This window comes from Paroedura picta, chromosome 7, assembly GCF_049243985.1.
Source record: "Paroedura picta isolate Pp20150507F chromosome 7, Ppicta_v3.0, whole genome shotgun sequence".
NCBI lineage: Eukaryota > Metazoa > Chordata > Lepidosauria > Squamata > Gekkonidae > Paroedura > Paroedura picta.
This window is the reverse complement of record NC_135375.1, coordinates 73,350,099-73,366,959: the sequence shown is the minus strand read 5'-3', so window position 1 is coordinate 73,366,959 and position 16,861 is coordinate 73,350,099. Positions and strand designations below refer to the sequence as shown.

Below are 16,861 nucleotides of genomic sequence, written 5' to 3'. Positions count from 1 at the left end.
CTTCTTCATGTAAACTAATCCCTTGCTTGTTCTGCATGCTTAGCTTGCCTTCTAAATGCTTGTTTTGTTTTGCCACTTTTTGTTTTGCTTCTGAATCTTCTTTTCCATTTTTAAATGTATACAGTCCCTCAATGCTGTGTCTTTTCAGGCAAAATATTAGTGCAGCAACTTGTTACGTACTTTGATTTCCTGACTCACATAATTATGCTACTAGTGCTAAAATAATTGTATATTTTCAAAGCTCCTGTAACAAGTTAAAACTATAAATAAACATGTAACGATAACTAAATCATCGTTGAAGTAGACTTCATACTGTTAAATCATACACGTATTCAATTGTCACTTGAAAAGGAGAAACATACTGTAACTGATAATTTTTCAATTTCATTTATTATCTATATCTATAAATAATCTATAAAATAATTGAATAGCTTCATTCATAATCCAGAATTCTGTCATAATTCATATTGATGAAGGAATATAATCTATGTTGAAGATATCCAAATGGAAAGGTGGAATTGAGTAGATAAGAGCAGGTGTTTGTTCAGCATTGGAGTCATCAAAGGAAAGGTTTAGCTCCTGGCTTGTCATGTCTCGTACATTTCCTGCCTGCCATTTAAATGAATGCTTGTCCTTTATTGTTATAAAGACTATTGATGTAGGTATATTGTTGTAGTGGGGGCAAAATCTGCCATTCAACTCTGACTGTGGATGCTCATGGCCCATGGATAGAGGTTCTATAGAAGAAGAAGAGGAGTTCTTATATGCCGCATTTCTCTACCAAGAGTCTCAAAATGGCTTACAGTCACTTTCTCTTTCCTCTCCCCACAACAGACACCCTGTGAGAGAGGTGAGGCTGAGAGAGCCCTGATATCACTGCCTGGTCAGAACAGTTTTATCAGTGCCGTGGCTAGCCCAAGGTCACCCAGCTGGCTGCATGTGGGGGAATGCAGAATCGATTAGAAGTCCACACTCCTAACCACTACACCAACCTGGCTCTCTATAGATGTATGTCTGTACACAAAACCCCCTAAAGTCCTTGTAGTTTACAATCATTTTCTCTATACACAGTTTTCCCATCAAAGCTATGTGCATTTTCCTAGTTGGTATAGTACATTATGAGGAGAAGGTGTGATTCTTTGATTGTCACCCTCTACTCTCATTGCTCCTGTGATATCAGGAGAGACTGTGTGTGGGGAGGAGGCAACTGGCAGTTGAGGAGCCCAATCAGGGAGTCTGAATGTGTCCATTCCTCATGAGCTTGAACTGGATGCTATTGTTGTAGTGGGGGCAAGAGGGCTTCTTTCCCCTAGATCAAAGTAAGTCTGGAGCCTCGAGTTAGTATTTACCTATCATTTATTTGTTTATTCATTCCTCTTCTATCTGGCCACTCGTGACCGGCTCGTGGCAGCTAACAGTCCAGGTTAAATCACATTTAAACTCATAATAAACCCAGTTAAAATAATAATCCAAAAAGCCAAGCCAATTAGCAACCAATAACTCTCCCCGTCCCCTTGCTCATACAGAGATGCATCTCCAGGGGGGATTAGAGGAGCTGCCTGGATCTTAATCAGTGAAAATATGGAAAAATAGGGAGGGGCATCCAGATCTTATAGCCTCAACCAAAGACCTGATGGAAGAGCTCCATCTTGCAGGCCTTGTGGAACTTTGAGAGCTCTGTCAGGGCCCATAGCTCTTCCGGAAGCTTATTCTGGGTTGAAGCTAGGCAGGCTTCTCTTCCATTGAGGTCTTGACCACTCTTTCTGAGGAGGTTTCATTCTATTCCAGAGCAGGGCGAGGACATGTCCTGAAATTCTGCTGCTTTCTTCCCAGTGAAAGGTTGAGAAATATTATTTCTTCACTCCACTTAATTATTCTTGAGTCACAAAGCCTAGATTTTCTGGTGTGTTAGTGATTCAAAGCTGTAAGGAGGGGAAAACTTTAAATGCAAGTTATGTAACTTCTATTTATATAAGGAAATAAGCTTAAAGAATGATACCTTAAGGTTTATATTTTGTTTGTCAGAAATTACAACCACCAAGCCATTAAAAATGTACCTGTTATCATATAAATTAACTGCCACCTGTTGAATCATTTGAAAATATACTGCCAAAGAACAAGTGTGTAAATCTAATTATACTTTCACAGTTTCTTTTTGCTATTTTCTGAAAGGAAAAGGCAAAAAATTAAAACAGGGTACTTAATTACATTTAAATTTATTTTAACAATGCCCAAATATATATGGTTCATTTCCTAACAGAATTAATCATTCTTTTATACAACCACGGTTTGAAACTGAAAATCTCATGTGTTTGTCTGAATGATTCTTCTTTAAAAATATAGCAGGTGGTTGAATCTCTGGAAAACAAAACAATTTAAATATATATTCTATTATTTTGAGACTTATTTTTCAGATGGAAGCATTTAAAATTTGCTTAATTAAGTGCAACTCTGAGGAATTGCTTGTTTTATTTATCAGCCAAACACAAATTAAATTAGTGGTGCAATTCTTCTTGTGAATACTGTAATGAAAAAAAACCACACCCCTAGTATAATACAGAGTTTACAAATCTCTTCTTCTAATGTCTCTTGAATGTTTCTTTTTACTATTTTGGCTTTATTTTTTTTTACATACATAAGACCTGTATTGGCATTATACAAAAGAAAACCAACTGACAGTAGTACATAGAACAGATAAAATTTCAATTGTAACCTTAACAGCGCCTCAGATGATTAAACTGAATACTCTGTAGGAAACTAGCTGGTTTTATTAACACTCATATCAGAAAAAATGGGCTGTTTGATTGTAAAAAGAAAGAATCCTGATTTGATAATGAAGCAATGATTATTTTTGCTTGCAAGTAATTAGGACTTTTACTCCAAAATGCAACATATGAGAATATGTTTAATAGGATTTGGTCAGGGCTTATATAGTTTTTAAAAACTGAATATACTATTATTCTGTTCTTACCTCTAGCCATTTGTTTCTTTGTTTATATGACAATTGCCAATTATTCTGTTCTTACCTCTAGCCATTTGTTTCTTTGTTTACATGACAATTGGCAATTTGGCTAAAAGCTGAATGCGAAAGATTAGATATGAAATTGGGTAGGAGGTAGGTGCAGACATTGTTTTGTATATGATGAAAATTCTTACCGTTTGAAGAACAAAAAACAATTCTGAACGTGTTCACATAGTAATAGATCCCAGCATACTTATATTCTACTTTATAAATGTTTAACAGCATAAGAGCAACCCATTCAGTTTTTAATAGTGTGATCTTATTTTCTAAAAGAAATTTATATATTTGAGGATTAATGCTTTCTCACTTTTGTGGTATGTTCATTACTTTGATATTTACCCCCTTTATATGTAGCATCTGACATTCAGGGCGATTCCGCACCTGTGGCACCGCTTTGGGCTGCTGCCAGTGTATTGCAGCGGAGCTTTATGCCCTGTTGTGTCTCGATCCCCGCAGGGGACACAGCAGTGGCAGAAAAGTTCCACCACGTGGGGGAGCAGTGTGTGTGTGGGGGAGTTGTTTTGCAAGAAGATGGGATTGCATGAGAATGCAATCTCACCTATAAAAAACAAACAAACAACACAACAACAAAAAAACTCAAATGCCCCATTCAGCTCTGCAGCATGGCAAAGTACCACAACACTAAGTCTGGCATTTTCAGCCTCCTCCAGGCCTCTGTAGGATGGCTATTCCCTGTCCACATGGGCCTGCTATTGGAGCCTACTTTGAAAAAGAGAATGTGGATTCTTCTTGTCAGAATTTTTGGATGTTTATCAGAAAAGTATTCACCTCATACTTCCTCAGGCAAGGTGAATCTTCTGCGTTGTCTGCCCCATGCCAACATATAACACTGTGCAAGAGAGGACTTGGTTTCATTTTCCTCCAAGTTAGATGCCTTAATTATTTGGCGATCTTACTATGTGTGGTCTAGGCCATTCTGTGCTTCATTTTAAGATTCAGATATTTTTGTCAGTGAAACATGTCTGTCGTAAAACCAATACCTTAATTTTGTTCTTAATTTAGGCCAAGCTTTGTTAACAATAGCCTCTGAAGGGGACAGTGAATTTCTCTCAACAGAACAGTTCATTAGTAAAATAATCCCGTATGCTGTATTTGAAACTTAACTGGGATAGGTATATGATTTTTGTAATGGATAGCCAGTATTTCACTTTTGATAAGCAATGATCACATATCTGCTTTAATATATCCAAGTTAATTATAATGAATAAACTAAAAAGTATACTTTTCATTGTTTCTGTACTCAGAGATGCATTTGCCAGCTCTTGAATTAAATAGATGCTTTTAATACATGTCAAAGATTATCATTTCCAGTGTATTTCACTCATGCCTTATGATTTCATAATTTTAAATAACTTATTTACCAGATGATTGTGAGTGATCAATTTGAACACTAATTTGCGTCACTGACCTATAATGATATGTTGTTAAATTTCATTTTAATAAACAGTAAGAAACAAATCTTCTTAATTAAAATAATTTGGAATCCTTAAACATAGCATAGCCATTTTCATATTTATATAGTGCATTATTTGTTTTAGAGAATTCAAGGTATTTCATATGCATTGTCTCGTTAATCTTTACAGCATCCCTATAAATTTGGCTGGTATTATTATCCCTATATTGCCGATCCATGGCTGAAGCTGAAATGTATTAATCTACCTAAGACAACCTGCTAAATTGCTTGGTTAGGTAAAATTTCAGCCCAAATGCAAATTCTTTACTAGGCCTTCTCAAACTGCTGCCTGATTGCGCCTAACAGGGAATGGGGGAAAGAGCCAGTGGTGGGCTGTCTAGTTGAATACTATTTTTGATAAGTGGGAGTTGGTTACTCAATACTATCACACTTCATTTTGTCCCAACTTGGCATAATTGTGTTGTTAGCTGGACAAAAGTCTGCCAGGTCTCCTGCTCTGACAGTAGAACTTCATCCTGGCATCCCCAGTCCACTGCTGCCACTCAGTAGGGCAGAGAGGAGTGGAATCCTAGCATGCAACCCAATATGAGAATGTCATGTCCTGGTTAATGCTGGAAGCAATGTTGCATTGTTGGAGGGATGGCAGTTTTCATGTTCCTGTAAATATACTTATTTGCAGTAAAATTTTCATCAGGCATTGAAGGTATAAACAGTTGGGATATCACAAGTGTGTTGGAGTAAAAAACTTTTAAATGGCCTTAGGGCTTTTTACAGCCACAGGGGGCTATAAACCAAGAATATTTTTTTCCTCCATAAGCATAGTATCTGGTAACACTGGTTCCCAAATTCTGCTGAGTGAGCACTGTTGGAATACATATGAAATTGGATTGTTCACGTATTCCCCATTTAGAAATAAAGCAGAATTGCCTTCATGAATCATCTGAGGTTATGTCTTCCCAGTCATAAGGAATGCCCAGAACAACTAAAGATGGCCACTGAGGGCAACTATTTGTTATCGCTGATAGCTAAATGGTTGCCCAGAGGCAATCAAGAAAATGTCACAACTGACATTGTAAGGGGGGTTGTCACATACTTGAGGACTGTCAGATATTTAAAAAAAACATTTGTTCTGGAAAGTAATAAAAAGAAAAACAAAAATGGCTCTCTGTGGGGAAGGGAGTATACTTCATGGGGTATTGAATGTTGAATGTAGTTGAGGGGGCATGGGAAGGGAAATTAATTAGTTTAAGCTCCTGAGAATTTATAGATTTCTGGTGCTATAAGGACTTGATTCCTTGTGGGTCCCCAGTTCATCATGATTTCTTAATAAAATGGCTGATCTCATGGCCAATTACTAAAGCAATATACCCTGACTATCTACATACAAAGGAGACATTTTAAAATACTCGAAAGACACCTGGGGCATGCAGAAAAATAAGGCTTTTAATTTTGGTGAATTGGTAAAGAGCTTGAGGCATAGTATGTTAAGAGTACTTGAAAATCAAAGGAAAAATAAGAGGGTGGGAAATTTATCCAACTGGGATCTTATAAATTCTGTAGAGGAGAGTTGAGATGGGGTTCCCAAATACTTTTCCTTTATAATTTTTCTTAGGTACTCATCTTGTTCATATTCAAAGTAAACTACTTGGGATGTAAAAATAAAATATTTCTCCAAATGTGCCCCTTTCTAGGCTGTCAGAAGGCTGGAAAACTCTGAGCTAGTGTTTTTCTTCCAGTCATGATTTCTTTTGCAATGTATGGCAGTTGCTGTGAATTTGAGAAAAAGAGAAATTTCCAGTTACAAAGCAAAGAAAATCCAGATGTTAAAAGCAGGGAATTACACCAAACTTCCAGAAGGGGGTTTCAGTGAACTGGAACTGAACCTAAACCTTGGTCAACTGCAAGTCTTGTCTGTCTAGTAATAATAACCATAATAATAATCCTCTAGTAATAATAACTTTCAAGTGTGGATGATTCTTGAACTGAGGCTACATGAAAATTCAAGGTTTATTCCAGATAATATAATTCTGCACCCACAAGATTCAAGCCCTCCAGAAAGATAAACACAATGACATCACTATGTCCTTTTAGCTAATTTAATTGAAAATTTAAATGTTTTATATTGTCTAGAAGTTTTAAATTTTATCTGCATTCTTTGCTGTCACTGTATAAATAAACTTGACTTGACTTGAACTGAGGCTACAGTCTTCTTGTATTTCTTTGGCGCTGTAGTTCCTCCTTGCTGCCATTCTGCTGTATGTAAGCAGGGTAAGTTCTTTTTATTTTCTTTTTTCATTTTGCTAGGTTAGTGAGGGCTTTTTGAAAGTCTACATAGGAGACTTTAAAGGTAGTGGAGAGGTTGATTATGAGAAGGGGAGGAACAGGAATTGAATTTAAAAGATTGGGTAAGATAGTGGTTAGGCATTTAAGCTGATTAATAAAATAATAATTTCTTTTGCCTAACATACTCCTGCCAGAAAAATTGTTTGGTTCCCTCTCTGTTTCGTTAAGGTTTGCGTATATACATGTTGCAGAAGCTAGGTTTTTTAAAAAGTGTATTCAATAGAAGCAAAAAAAAAAAAAAAATAAAGTAGAATATAATTTGGGAATAAAAGGAATTTTGACATGTTTTTATTTAGCTGATAGAATGGGTATTTGGAATTAAAGTCTATTTAACAATCATACAAACAAAACTAAGTGAATCTATCCTTGGAGGAATTGCAATGGGCGAGGTTTGGCAGGTGGACAACTTCTTGCTTTGGAAGTCTGTGATTCTACTACTGCTCCATGGAGCAGTGGGAGCAAAACGTAATGTTGATGTTACTGTGACATTATTTCTAGTTCCAAAACAGGGGTTACATCATACCAATGTCAGGTTTTTGAGTTTGTGCCCCCATTTTGCTCCCTATGGCAACCCAGGAAGGCTTCAGGAAAAGTTACAAGGTTATTAAAATAAACATGTTAAAACTGTTAAATATTCTTCTTCCTCTTGCATTTCAAATTCAGCATCCTTTCCCATCCATTTTACAGTTATATTGCAAACAAATAGTGTGAGAATATTCTTGCTGAAATGTAACTAAACAGGTTCAAAATTCTGAGCCTGTTACCAAACCACTTTTTGAATGTAGTGCCTGAACTAGAACTGAACTGAAAAATTTGACTCCCCAATTAAAGCAAGCCATAATATAGTTACTGAATAAGGACAATATTTAACTTTGATCACAGTTTTAATATTCTCCTTTTTTCAGATTAAATGACTTCATAGCAGTGTGTTTATTTCTTAAAACATTTCTAACCTACCTTTTCCCAAGAACTCAAGGTGGCCTACAAAGCAACACCAAATTGCAGAAAAAGAATAAATACAATGTCATTATTCAAGTGTGTGCATAACTATCCACTGTATTCTGCCACAGAGATCTACTACTTCATTAGCTTCCAAAGAAGGATCTGAAAAATGAGAAGTGATGGTACCTGTTACAGCTGTTTGGGTAGGCCATGACAAAGCATTAATTTTGCCACCCAAAATGCTGTTGCTTGAGCCAACAAGAGCAAGACTGATTTCCAAGAGGGTATAGAAAGCAGGTCATCTGTTGAATGCAATTGACACACAAGAGTACATTACACTCTACTAAGTATGATGATCCCAGACATTCAGGGCTTAAAAAAAAATCAGCACTCTGACTTTGGCTCTGAAGCAAATAGGTAACCAGTGCAGATGTTGAATCAGACATGTTATATGATAGAAGCAACTGCCACATTTTAGAATGATTTAAGGTTACTGGGCAATCATCTAGTATAGTACAGTGATCTAGAGACTACAGTAGCATGGATTATCAGCACAGCTAGAGCCATTGGAAGAGAACGTGAATGATTTAAAAGAAAGAAGATACTTTTAGGAATAAAGCCACCCTGTTTGTCCAAATTAATCTATACTATACCTTCCCAACAAGCATTGTTTTCATATAAGTTTGTGTAAATTTAATTCTCTCTCTGATCAAGCTTCATTCTGGTTTTGGCTCATATTGCAAATAGGGGACTGGAAAGGTAATGGTTAGTGCAAAATCAAGCAGGGTGTTTGTGGTAGAGGCAAGATCTGAACTGGGGTCTTCCTGATTCACAGATAAATATATTCATTATTATACTATATATAAGTTTGTTAATTATCTCTGGTAACAAATTCAAGAAATGTCATAAATACTAGAAATAAAAATCATATGAGGACTTATCCGTAAATTTAAGTTCTTTTGGGTATCATTTAGACTTTGTAATGTTGATATGACAGCTGTGTTTTGACTGACTGTATGATACACTTTACCTGCTTTATACAAAGTGCCTGTTACCATTTTTTGCTAAATACATTCTGTAGTCATTTTAATTCTGTTAAATAGACATGTTGGTTATGTTGCTATTCAATGCTACAGGTTTGTTTTATATTAACATTCATTTTTGGACTAAACATTAGTGGTCTTTGAAACCAAAGTACCTTTGTGCCTTGAATTTATTAGATACTGCAGTCTTGAAATGAATTTTCAGGCCACCTGTGAAACTTGACATCGATAACATTAACAAAATAGTACCATTGCCATTTGGGCTCATTGATACGATGAATTTAGCACAGTTTTGTTGGAAAGTGTTAGTGAACAAAGATCTTACCCACCTTTTCCAGTAACTCCCTGTGAGAATGGAAAAAAAGTAATGGGAGTTGGGAGACATATAGTAACTAATTATATACAACAGGGAGAAAGATGCTAGATCAGTGCTTATCAGCGTTTTACAAAAGCCAAACTATGTCAAAATTCAGAACAAGAAATCAACAGGACACCAGAATAAGAAAGCCCATTTGTATAACAGGTATACCTTAACATTACTGAGAATTAATGAGCCCTGCCCACTTCCTCTTGGGAGAAAGAGCAAATTCTTTGCAAGATGGCAGCATCTCTGTGTAGGTTAGTTGGTCCTGGGCTTTTCATGCAACACATGGCTCCCACTGGTATGACAGCAAAGGAGGAGATGGCCCAGTTCTGGGACAAAATCACCTGGACTGGCCTGTTTCCTCACATCACCATCTACAATTGATCTCTGCATGTGATTATGTCTATCACTCACTGTGGGACTGGGGTCACAATTAGTCTAGGGGTGCCTCTCTTTGGTTTGAGTGCCCTGACTCTTCTAGGCCACTTTCCAGACTATCTAGACTTGAACAAGTCCCTTAACTTTCCCAGGGCTCGCCTCTATACAGGGAAGTTTGCACTGGCTTTCCCCTTGATGTACCATACCTGGAACAGAATACAGCACCTGGCTTGGGACATGGGTAAAGGAGTCCAGCTCAGGTCTACCAGTCTGGCATCTTGACTCTGGTGCTGACAGTTTTGTTTTCCCACAGGATCACAGCTATGTGTAGTCCACACATGTGTGAGGGGCAGAATCCTTCCCCTAACACCCCTCTGAAGTCTTTTGCTCCTCCGCATCATTTTTTTTTATTAATTGAGGTCTTGGGGGGGGGGGGAGAACAAGGGACAAGAGGGGACAGATCAAGCCCTTCCCCTGCTGGGAACACAACTGTAAATTGAAATGAAGCTGTTCTTCACAGGATGATTGTGGCCCCTCCTTTTGCCCCACCTTGGATTACTGGGCTAGCTCTATAATTTCCCTTTCTATAAAGCATTTTAAGGACTTCTTAAAGGCCTTAATTCCCATTAAACTATAAGGACAGGCTAGTATAGTTTCCTCTCTGCTAGTGTGGCTGCAGGTAAAGAGCAATAGCAACAAAACTTCCACACGCCAGTTTTTGCTATAGTTTTCCTTCCCCAAATCTTAAGCAGTGGTCACTCACCATGTCTTGGGCTTTTGCAATTTTTTTAAAAAAAACATTCATGTTGCTACTATGTTACAATGATAAATGTAACAGATCCTCTGAACTCCCAGTTTTCATTTTTATAAAAAAATATAACTCCCTAGCCTAAGGTGACCAGATTATCATACTTTTGGAGGGATATTTGGGGGCACCTGGCAAATTGTACTTATGTTGCAAGTAAAAAAATAGATATTACAATACTATTTTTGCGTTCTATGCGTTCTATGAAAATTTTTGTTGCTCCATATAGACCAATTTTTTTATCAAGAACCCTCCTGGTCAATGGTGTCCCACTTTACTAATGTTAAAATCAGGTTTACCTTACCCTAGTCCCTTCTAGTACAGAGATACACCTTTCCTGTTATATCTCTGCAAATAACAAGGCTCAGGACTTGCTTTTTTAAATAAAAAGAGCCAATATGGTATAGTGGTTAAGAGCGGTGGCTTCTAATCTGGCAAACCAGTTTTGATTCCCCACACCTCCTCCACATGCAGCCAGCTGGGTGACCTTGGGCTTGTCAAAACACTAATGAAGCTGTTCTGACCAAACTGTAATATTAGGGCTCTCTCAGCCTCACCTACCACATAGTGTTTGTTGTGGGGAGAGGAAAGGGAAGGCAATTGTAAGCCACTTTGAGACTCCTGGTAGAGAAAAGCAGCATATAAGAACCAACTCTTCTAAAATGAAAGCTAGGAATTCAGTGAATTTATTACACATGTTGTTACAGCATTAGCATCCATTAACAATATTCTAGTGCGATTTTAACACACATGTGACAGTAGGGTTAGTAAATAACTGCTACAGCAACAGTGTCAAGGCAAACAGCTGCCATGTTAGCAGGAAAATCCAAATTTTCCCATCCATATAATGACTAATTTATTGCAATGTTTCCTGAAACTTCAGAGCACACCAGGCTTTCTCAATATTGAAGAGAAGTTGAGAGGCTCTAGGACAGTGGTTCTCAACCTTCCTGATGCTGTGACCCTTTAATACAGTTCCTCATGTTGTGGTGTCCCCCAAGCATAAAATTATGCAAGTGTTCTTTCACAGAAATTAAACCAAATGGCGTGAAGATCCATTGTTCATGATTGTATATAAATTGGTTATAAATTGGTTATAAATTGGCAGGTACCTTCAGGAGGAGCGGCAACAGATTATAGAGCAGGTGCAATCATTCCTTCCTATTGATAACAGACACCTGGAGTTATATATGCCTCTTCAGCACTCAATTTCTGCATTGCCAGTTTTCAAGCTGTGATGGGGGTGTGTCAGCTCTTTTTATGAGAAAGAACCTCAATAGATATTTAGATCAGCTCTCTGAGGAATCAAAGTCCCTGGCATGCCTGATCCAGGCAGGGATTATGAGGACCTCCAAACAGGAGATGAACACAGGAAATCACTCTACAGACATAGTGGCACATGCTATGGTTTGGCTGCAGTTTTCAGATGTCACTCCTGGCTCTTTGAAATATCACTTCTTATGGAGACTTCCTCTTTGAAAAGAAATGGCTTTCTTCACACAATCTAGCCTAGAGTACATCTACTCTAAAAAAGAGCAGACAGATAGTGCCTCTTTGAGTTCTTTCCTCCTGTTCCAACCCATCAACAACATTCTGGCCAGCCAGCAACAACATGGCTGTGCAATGCCCTTCTTTCGGTGTCAACACCATTCCATGAGCCAGCAGTGCCAGTATCCTAGACAGTGTCAACTCAGAAAAGGAGACAGAACCAACTCCAGAGAACCTTGCAGCAGATCTCAAAGAAGGATCAGGCACAGAATCCGAAACCACCGCAGGATCCTAATGTTTAAGGACTAGTTGTCTCCATTCCAGACTGCTTGGGGTTTGATTACCCAAGACTCATGGATACTTTCTATTACAGCTTCAGGTTATAGATTAGAATTAAAATATTGGACAATATGTCGCCTTTGTTCTAAGGTGGTAGATAACATCTTCCTGGAGTTGTAGCTGCAGTTTGAGGAGCTGATTGTCAAAGGGGCTGTTGAGAAGATCCTTCAAGTGGTACAGTTAGAAGGTTTCCATTCCTCTTTTTTTTCTAGTTGAAAAGAAAGATGGGGGTATCTGTCCTACCCTGGGTTTGAGAAAGCTGAACAAATGTTTGAACATTTCCATATGGTCTCACTACCTTGATTAAATTCTTATCCTCTGACTCTTGGTTCATGGTCCTTGATCTTAAGGATATATATTTTTATTACATTTCCCCAGTCATATTGATATTTCTTACCAACTGGTTTTTCCCAGCCCCAAAGAAGTGCTATTGGCCCTGATCCCCACCTGATAGATTGAGCTCCTGGAGGACATCATGGTCCTGATAAAACTAGCACAGTTCCACAGGGCCTGCAAGATGGAGCTCTTCCACCAGTCATATGGATGAGGCCAGTATGCCCGGAAGATCAAAACATCTCATGGGCCTTCCTTACCAACCAGTTGGGATCTCCTACATCTCCCCACTATGGGGAAGCAATGAGCAAAAACTCTGTATGCATGTAACATTATTTTTAGTCATTTTAAGTTATTTATATGTTTTATTGGTTTTATTATGATATATGTTTCTCATAATATTGTATGCTGCCCTGAGATGACAAGCTCAAAGGTGGTGGCTTATAAATTTAAAGTAGTAGTATCATTAATTAAATGATTAATTAAAGTAGTAGTATCATTTCTGGGAGTGCAGAATATTACATTTTTCCCCTCCCTTAATGATTGGTTGTTAGTAGGCTCTTCACTTAAGACTTTGCAGTCTCAGATTCAGAGGGTTTTGACTCTATGTTTTGTTGGTATTAGTGGTTAACTTCCCTGCCTGACCCGTTCACTGAAGGTGGAGTTCAATGGAATGTTCCTGGATTCTATTCGGGAATGGGCTTACTTGCTGAGGAATAGAGACAAGTCTTTCCATTCTCTTGTACACTTCTTTATCCAAAACTGATGGCAGTTGGATACAGTCATCAAATGCCTATTGGGGCTCATGGCTTCTACCATGACTGTGATCCCCCATGTCAGATTACTCATGAAAGATCTCCAGTTATGGTTCTTGAGGAGATTTTATCAATTTAAGCATACTGCTTTTTTCCATTTATCAGTCCCTAGGATAATTATTAAAAGCCTCTTGTGGCGCAGAGTGGTAAGGCAGCAGACATGCAGTCTGAAAGCTCTGCCCATGAGGCTGGGAGTTCAATCCCAGCAGCTGGCTCAAGGTAGACTCAGCCTTCCATCCTTCAGAGGTTGGTAAAATGAGTACCCAGCTTACTGGGGGGTAAATGGTAATGACTGGGGAAGGCACTGGCAAACCACCCCATATTGAGTCTTGCCATGAAAACGCTAGAGGACGTCACCCCAAGAGTCAGATATGACCCGGTGCTTGCACAGGGCATACCTTTACCTTTACCTAGGATCATTATACAATCCTTAATATGCAGAATCTGTTTTGGGGACTTCAGGGCTTGGATTCCACTTTTTTGAAAAGCAAGGGGTCCCATTGCTAAGTGGCTTCTGTTCAGGGTTTATGCTTCCTCCAGGAATGTCAACTTCATATCAGTGGCATATTATCAGATTTGCCCTGACTTCCTTTTCAGATATTTTCAAAGATCATTGAATGTTGGTTCAGACTGACAATACTCTAGCCAAGTACTACTTAAACAGACAAGGAGACCCAACTTCTCTCAGTCTCTGCAGTGAGGCATTAGAAGTCTGGAGAGCTTGACCCAGGGCTTATTCACATTGTGGAAGTACTCAGTATCATGGCTGACAGATAGAGCAGACAGTTCTGAGCCAACTATAAATGATCCCTGAACAGCTCATACACAACAGTAGTGTTTTGCCAATTGAAGAGATCTAGGTTCCTAAAAGGGACATCTTCCAGTTCCAGTGGTAAGGAGCCCTACTTTATTCATTCCTTCCCCTTCCCCTAATGAGCTGGGTTCTGGGAACAATGAGAGATGAGTGATCTGATGCTACTCTAATAGCCCCCTACTGGTCTAAGCAGCATTGGTTCACAGAACTCATGAGAATGTCCAGGAGAAAATGCATTTGAATTCCTCCAGATCCAGATTTGCTGGTTCTTGGAGCCATCAGGCACCATGAAATTGCCCACCTGCACCTGGTGGCTTGATGAATCCATCCTTGAATGTTTCCCTCTCCCAGAGATGAGGGGGATTTTATTGCAAACTAGATAACTACCAGATATTCATATAGTCCTGGTACGTCACAGTGAGAGACTGTATATAAATCAAACGAATAAAATAAATATATAGTCTTAAATGGGCTTGATTTGAGGCTTGGGCAACTAACAGGGGTATGTGTTTTTTCTTGTGTCCATTGCCCGTTATAATGGAGTATTTGTTAGGTTTGGCTACAGTGGGTTCAGTTGTGTCCTCCATTTGAACACACCTTCCTGCTTTTGCAGCTTTTCATGCTGAGATCCAAAAAGTATCTGTTTTCACAGACAAATTCTCGAGATAGTTCCTAAAGGAACTGTGGAATATCTTTCCACCAAGGCCTCATATTATTCCCCTGTAATCTTTGCTTGTGGTTCTAGCAGTGTTGTTAAAACCCAGTTTCAATCTGTACTTTAGCTTTCCTTACTATAAACTGTGGCATTTTTGATATCTATTGTGTCTTCTAGGCATCTGGGAGAGTTGGTGGCTCTCAGAGTGGAGCCAACCCTTTATTCAGCTTTTCCCTGTTAAAGTAATGTTACACCCAAATTTGGATTTCCTACAAAAAATTATTTTCATTTGGTGCAACAGGTTGCTTAACCTGTTTTCTTCCCCAATTGCTTGCCACAGATCAAGAGAGTTACACTCGCTAGATGTAAAAAGGGCTGCTCTTTATTATATATATCTCTGTCTATTACTGCGGTCTGAGGAAGGTCTGAGCAGCTTCTTTCCAACCTATTGTACAACAGGCTTGATTCAGGCTGCCTGTAGCTTACCACAGTTGTCTTGCCCATTGGATGACAGTGCATTTCACAGAATTGCAGAGTGCATCACCCATCTTCCAGCACACAGTTCCTTTTTCAGAGATTGGAAGAGAGGCAACCAAAAACACCTTCATCAAGCATCACATCATTGATCTTCAGGCTTGTAAGGAGACAGTATTCATGAAAGCTGTTCTGCATTCTCTGTTTCAGTGCCCCCATCTTCCTGGTATGCAGCTTGTAAATGTCCTTATGTGGGGCTGCATAAGAAGACAGAAGATGAAAACAGGGTTGCATTTACCTGTAAATGTTGTTCATCAACATCTTCGGAGGAGAGACACATTCCCTCCCTTCAACCCCAATATGTGCTCTTCTGTTCTGCTCGTGCTGAATGATGCTTAGGCATTTGTTATGTACTGTTCCATAGTAGCTTGCAATGGCTGGTTGAAACTGAGGGAAAAGAGTGTGCCACCAGAACCATTGGGGAAACTGGTGCATGCATGGCTCCTTTGGCCCAGGATGTTCCCTTTGGAGTTTTTTTAGATAGTGAAAAAATGTCCCATAGCCAGCTTGCACAAGCACAGTCCCAATGTGTATCAGTGAACAACAATTACTGGTGAGTACAATTCTGTTTTGTGTGGCTCTTTTGTCTCCATAGAACCTGCCAACCCCCCAGTATCATATTTTTGGTGTTTGCTGGGAGAAGGTGAAAGCAGGAAAAATTGGTGCATAGGATCCAGTTTTCTTCTGTTTCTTGTGTGATGACTGTTACCTGTATTTTTGTAAGCATATATATAAAATGTAACCACTAACAGATGTTAATATTAATGTTTCTATTTTGGGGACCTCTATTTAAGAGGAGAGATGTAAAAGTTTGAGAGATTTTGAAACAGGGGGGGGGGAGGCTTATTTCTCAAGGGACTGGGGATGACGGAAATTTGGGGTAAATAAAATATATTCAATACTCCTTGTCTTATCAAATCAAAACTTATTTTACTGCTTGATAAAATAAAATGAATCATTCAATATAAATCATACTAATTGGCTTATTTATGGAATGTATAGGTATAAATGCCTTACAAAATGCAGATATCCAAGCAGAACTGGAGAGAGCTGCAAAATGTAGTACCCCATACTACTTTAGCACATGTATCTTGAGAGGTAGGAAAAATACAAGTTGAAATAAGAAAACACAAATTTTGTAGTAAACAGAAGAAAGTCTATCTGGGGGAAAGTCTCATATAGTCATAATCAGAACAGATGGATGTCAGGTCACCATTTTCGTATAGTATTTGGAAAGAAATAGTCATACAGTCACTTTTCAAATAGAAATAGTCATACAGTCACTTTTCAAATAGTATTTGAAAAGTATAGTATTTGGAAAGAAATGGTCATACAGTCACAATGGGATTGGTAGGATATTTGGTTATCATTTTAAAACTTTATGCCATTGAAAACACTGCACTATAACAATTATCATCAAGCACTTCATAGCATATTGTTTCCAAAATTATTCACATTAAAAAAAAACTTTTGCTTGAAAATATGCTATATATGTCTACAGTATAGATAGGAATTATTATTTAATGCTGTAGATAAAATGTTCAGGCTATA

At 38.3% G+C, this 16,861-nt stretch overlaps 1 protein-coding gene and 1 pseudogene across 11 annotated transcripts in view; both read left to right on the top strand.

Moving 5' to 3' along the window:
- Window positions 1-16,861, top strand: part of RFX3 (regulatory factor X3) — a 214,897-nt gene that overhangs the window by 130,273 nt on the left and 67,763 nt on the right. The window lies entirely within an intron of this gene.
- LOC143841122 (succinate dehydrogenase cytochrome b560 subunit, mitochondrial pseudogene) lies at window positions 3-16,298 on the top strand (annotated as a pseudogene).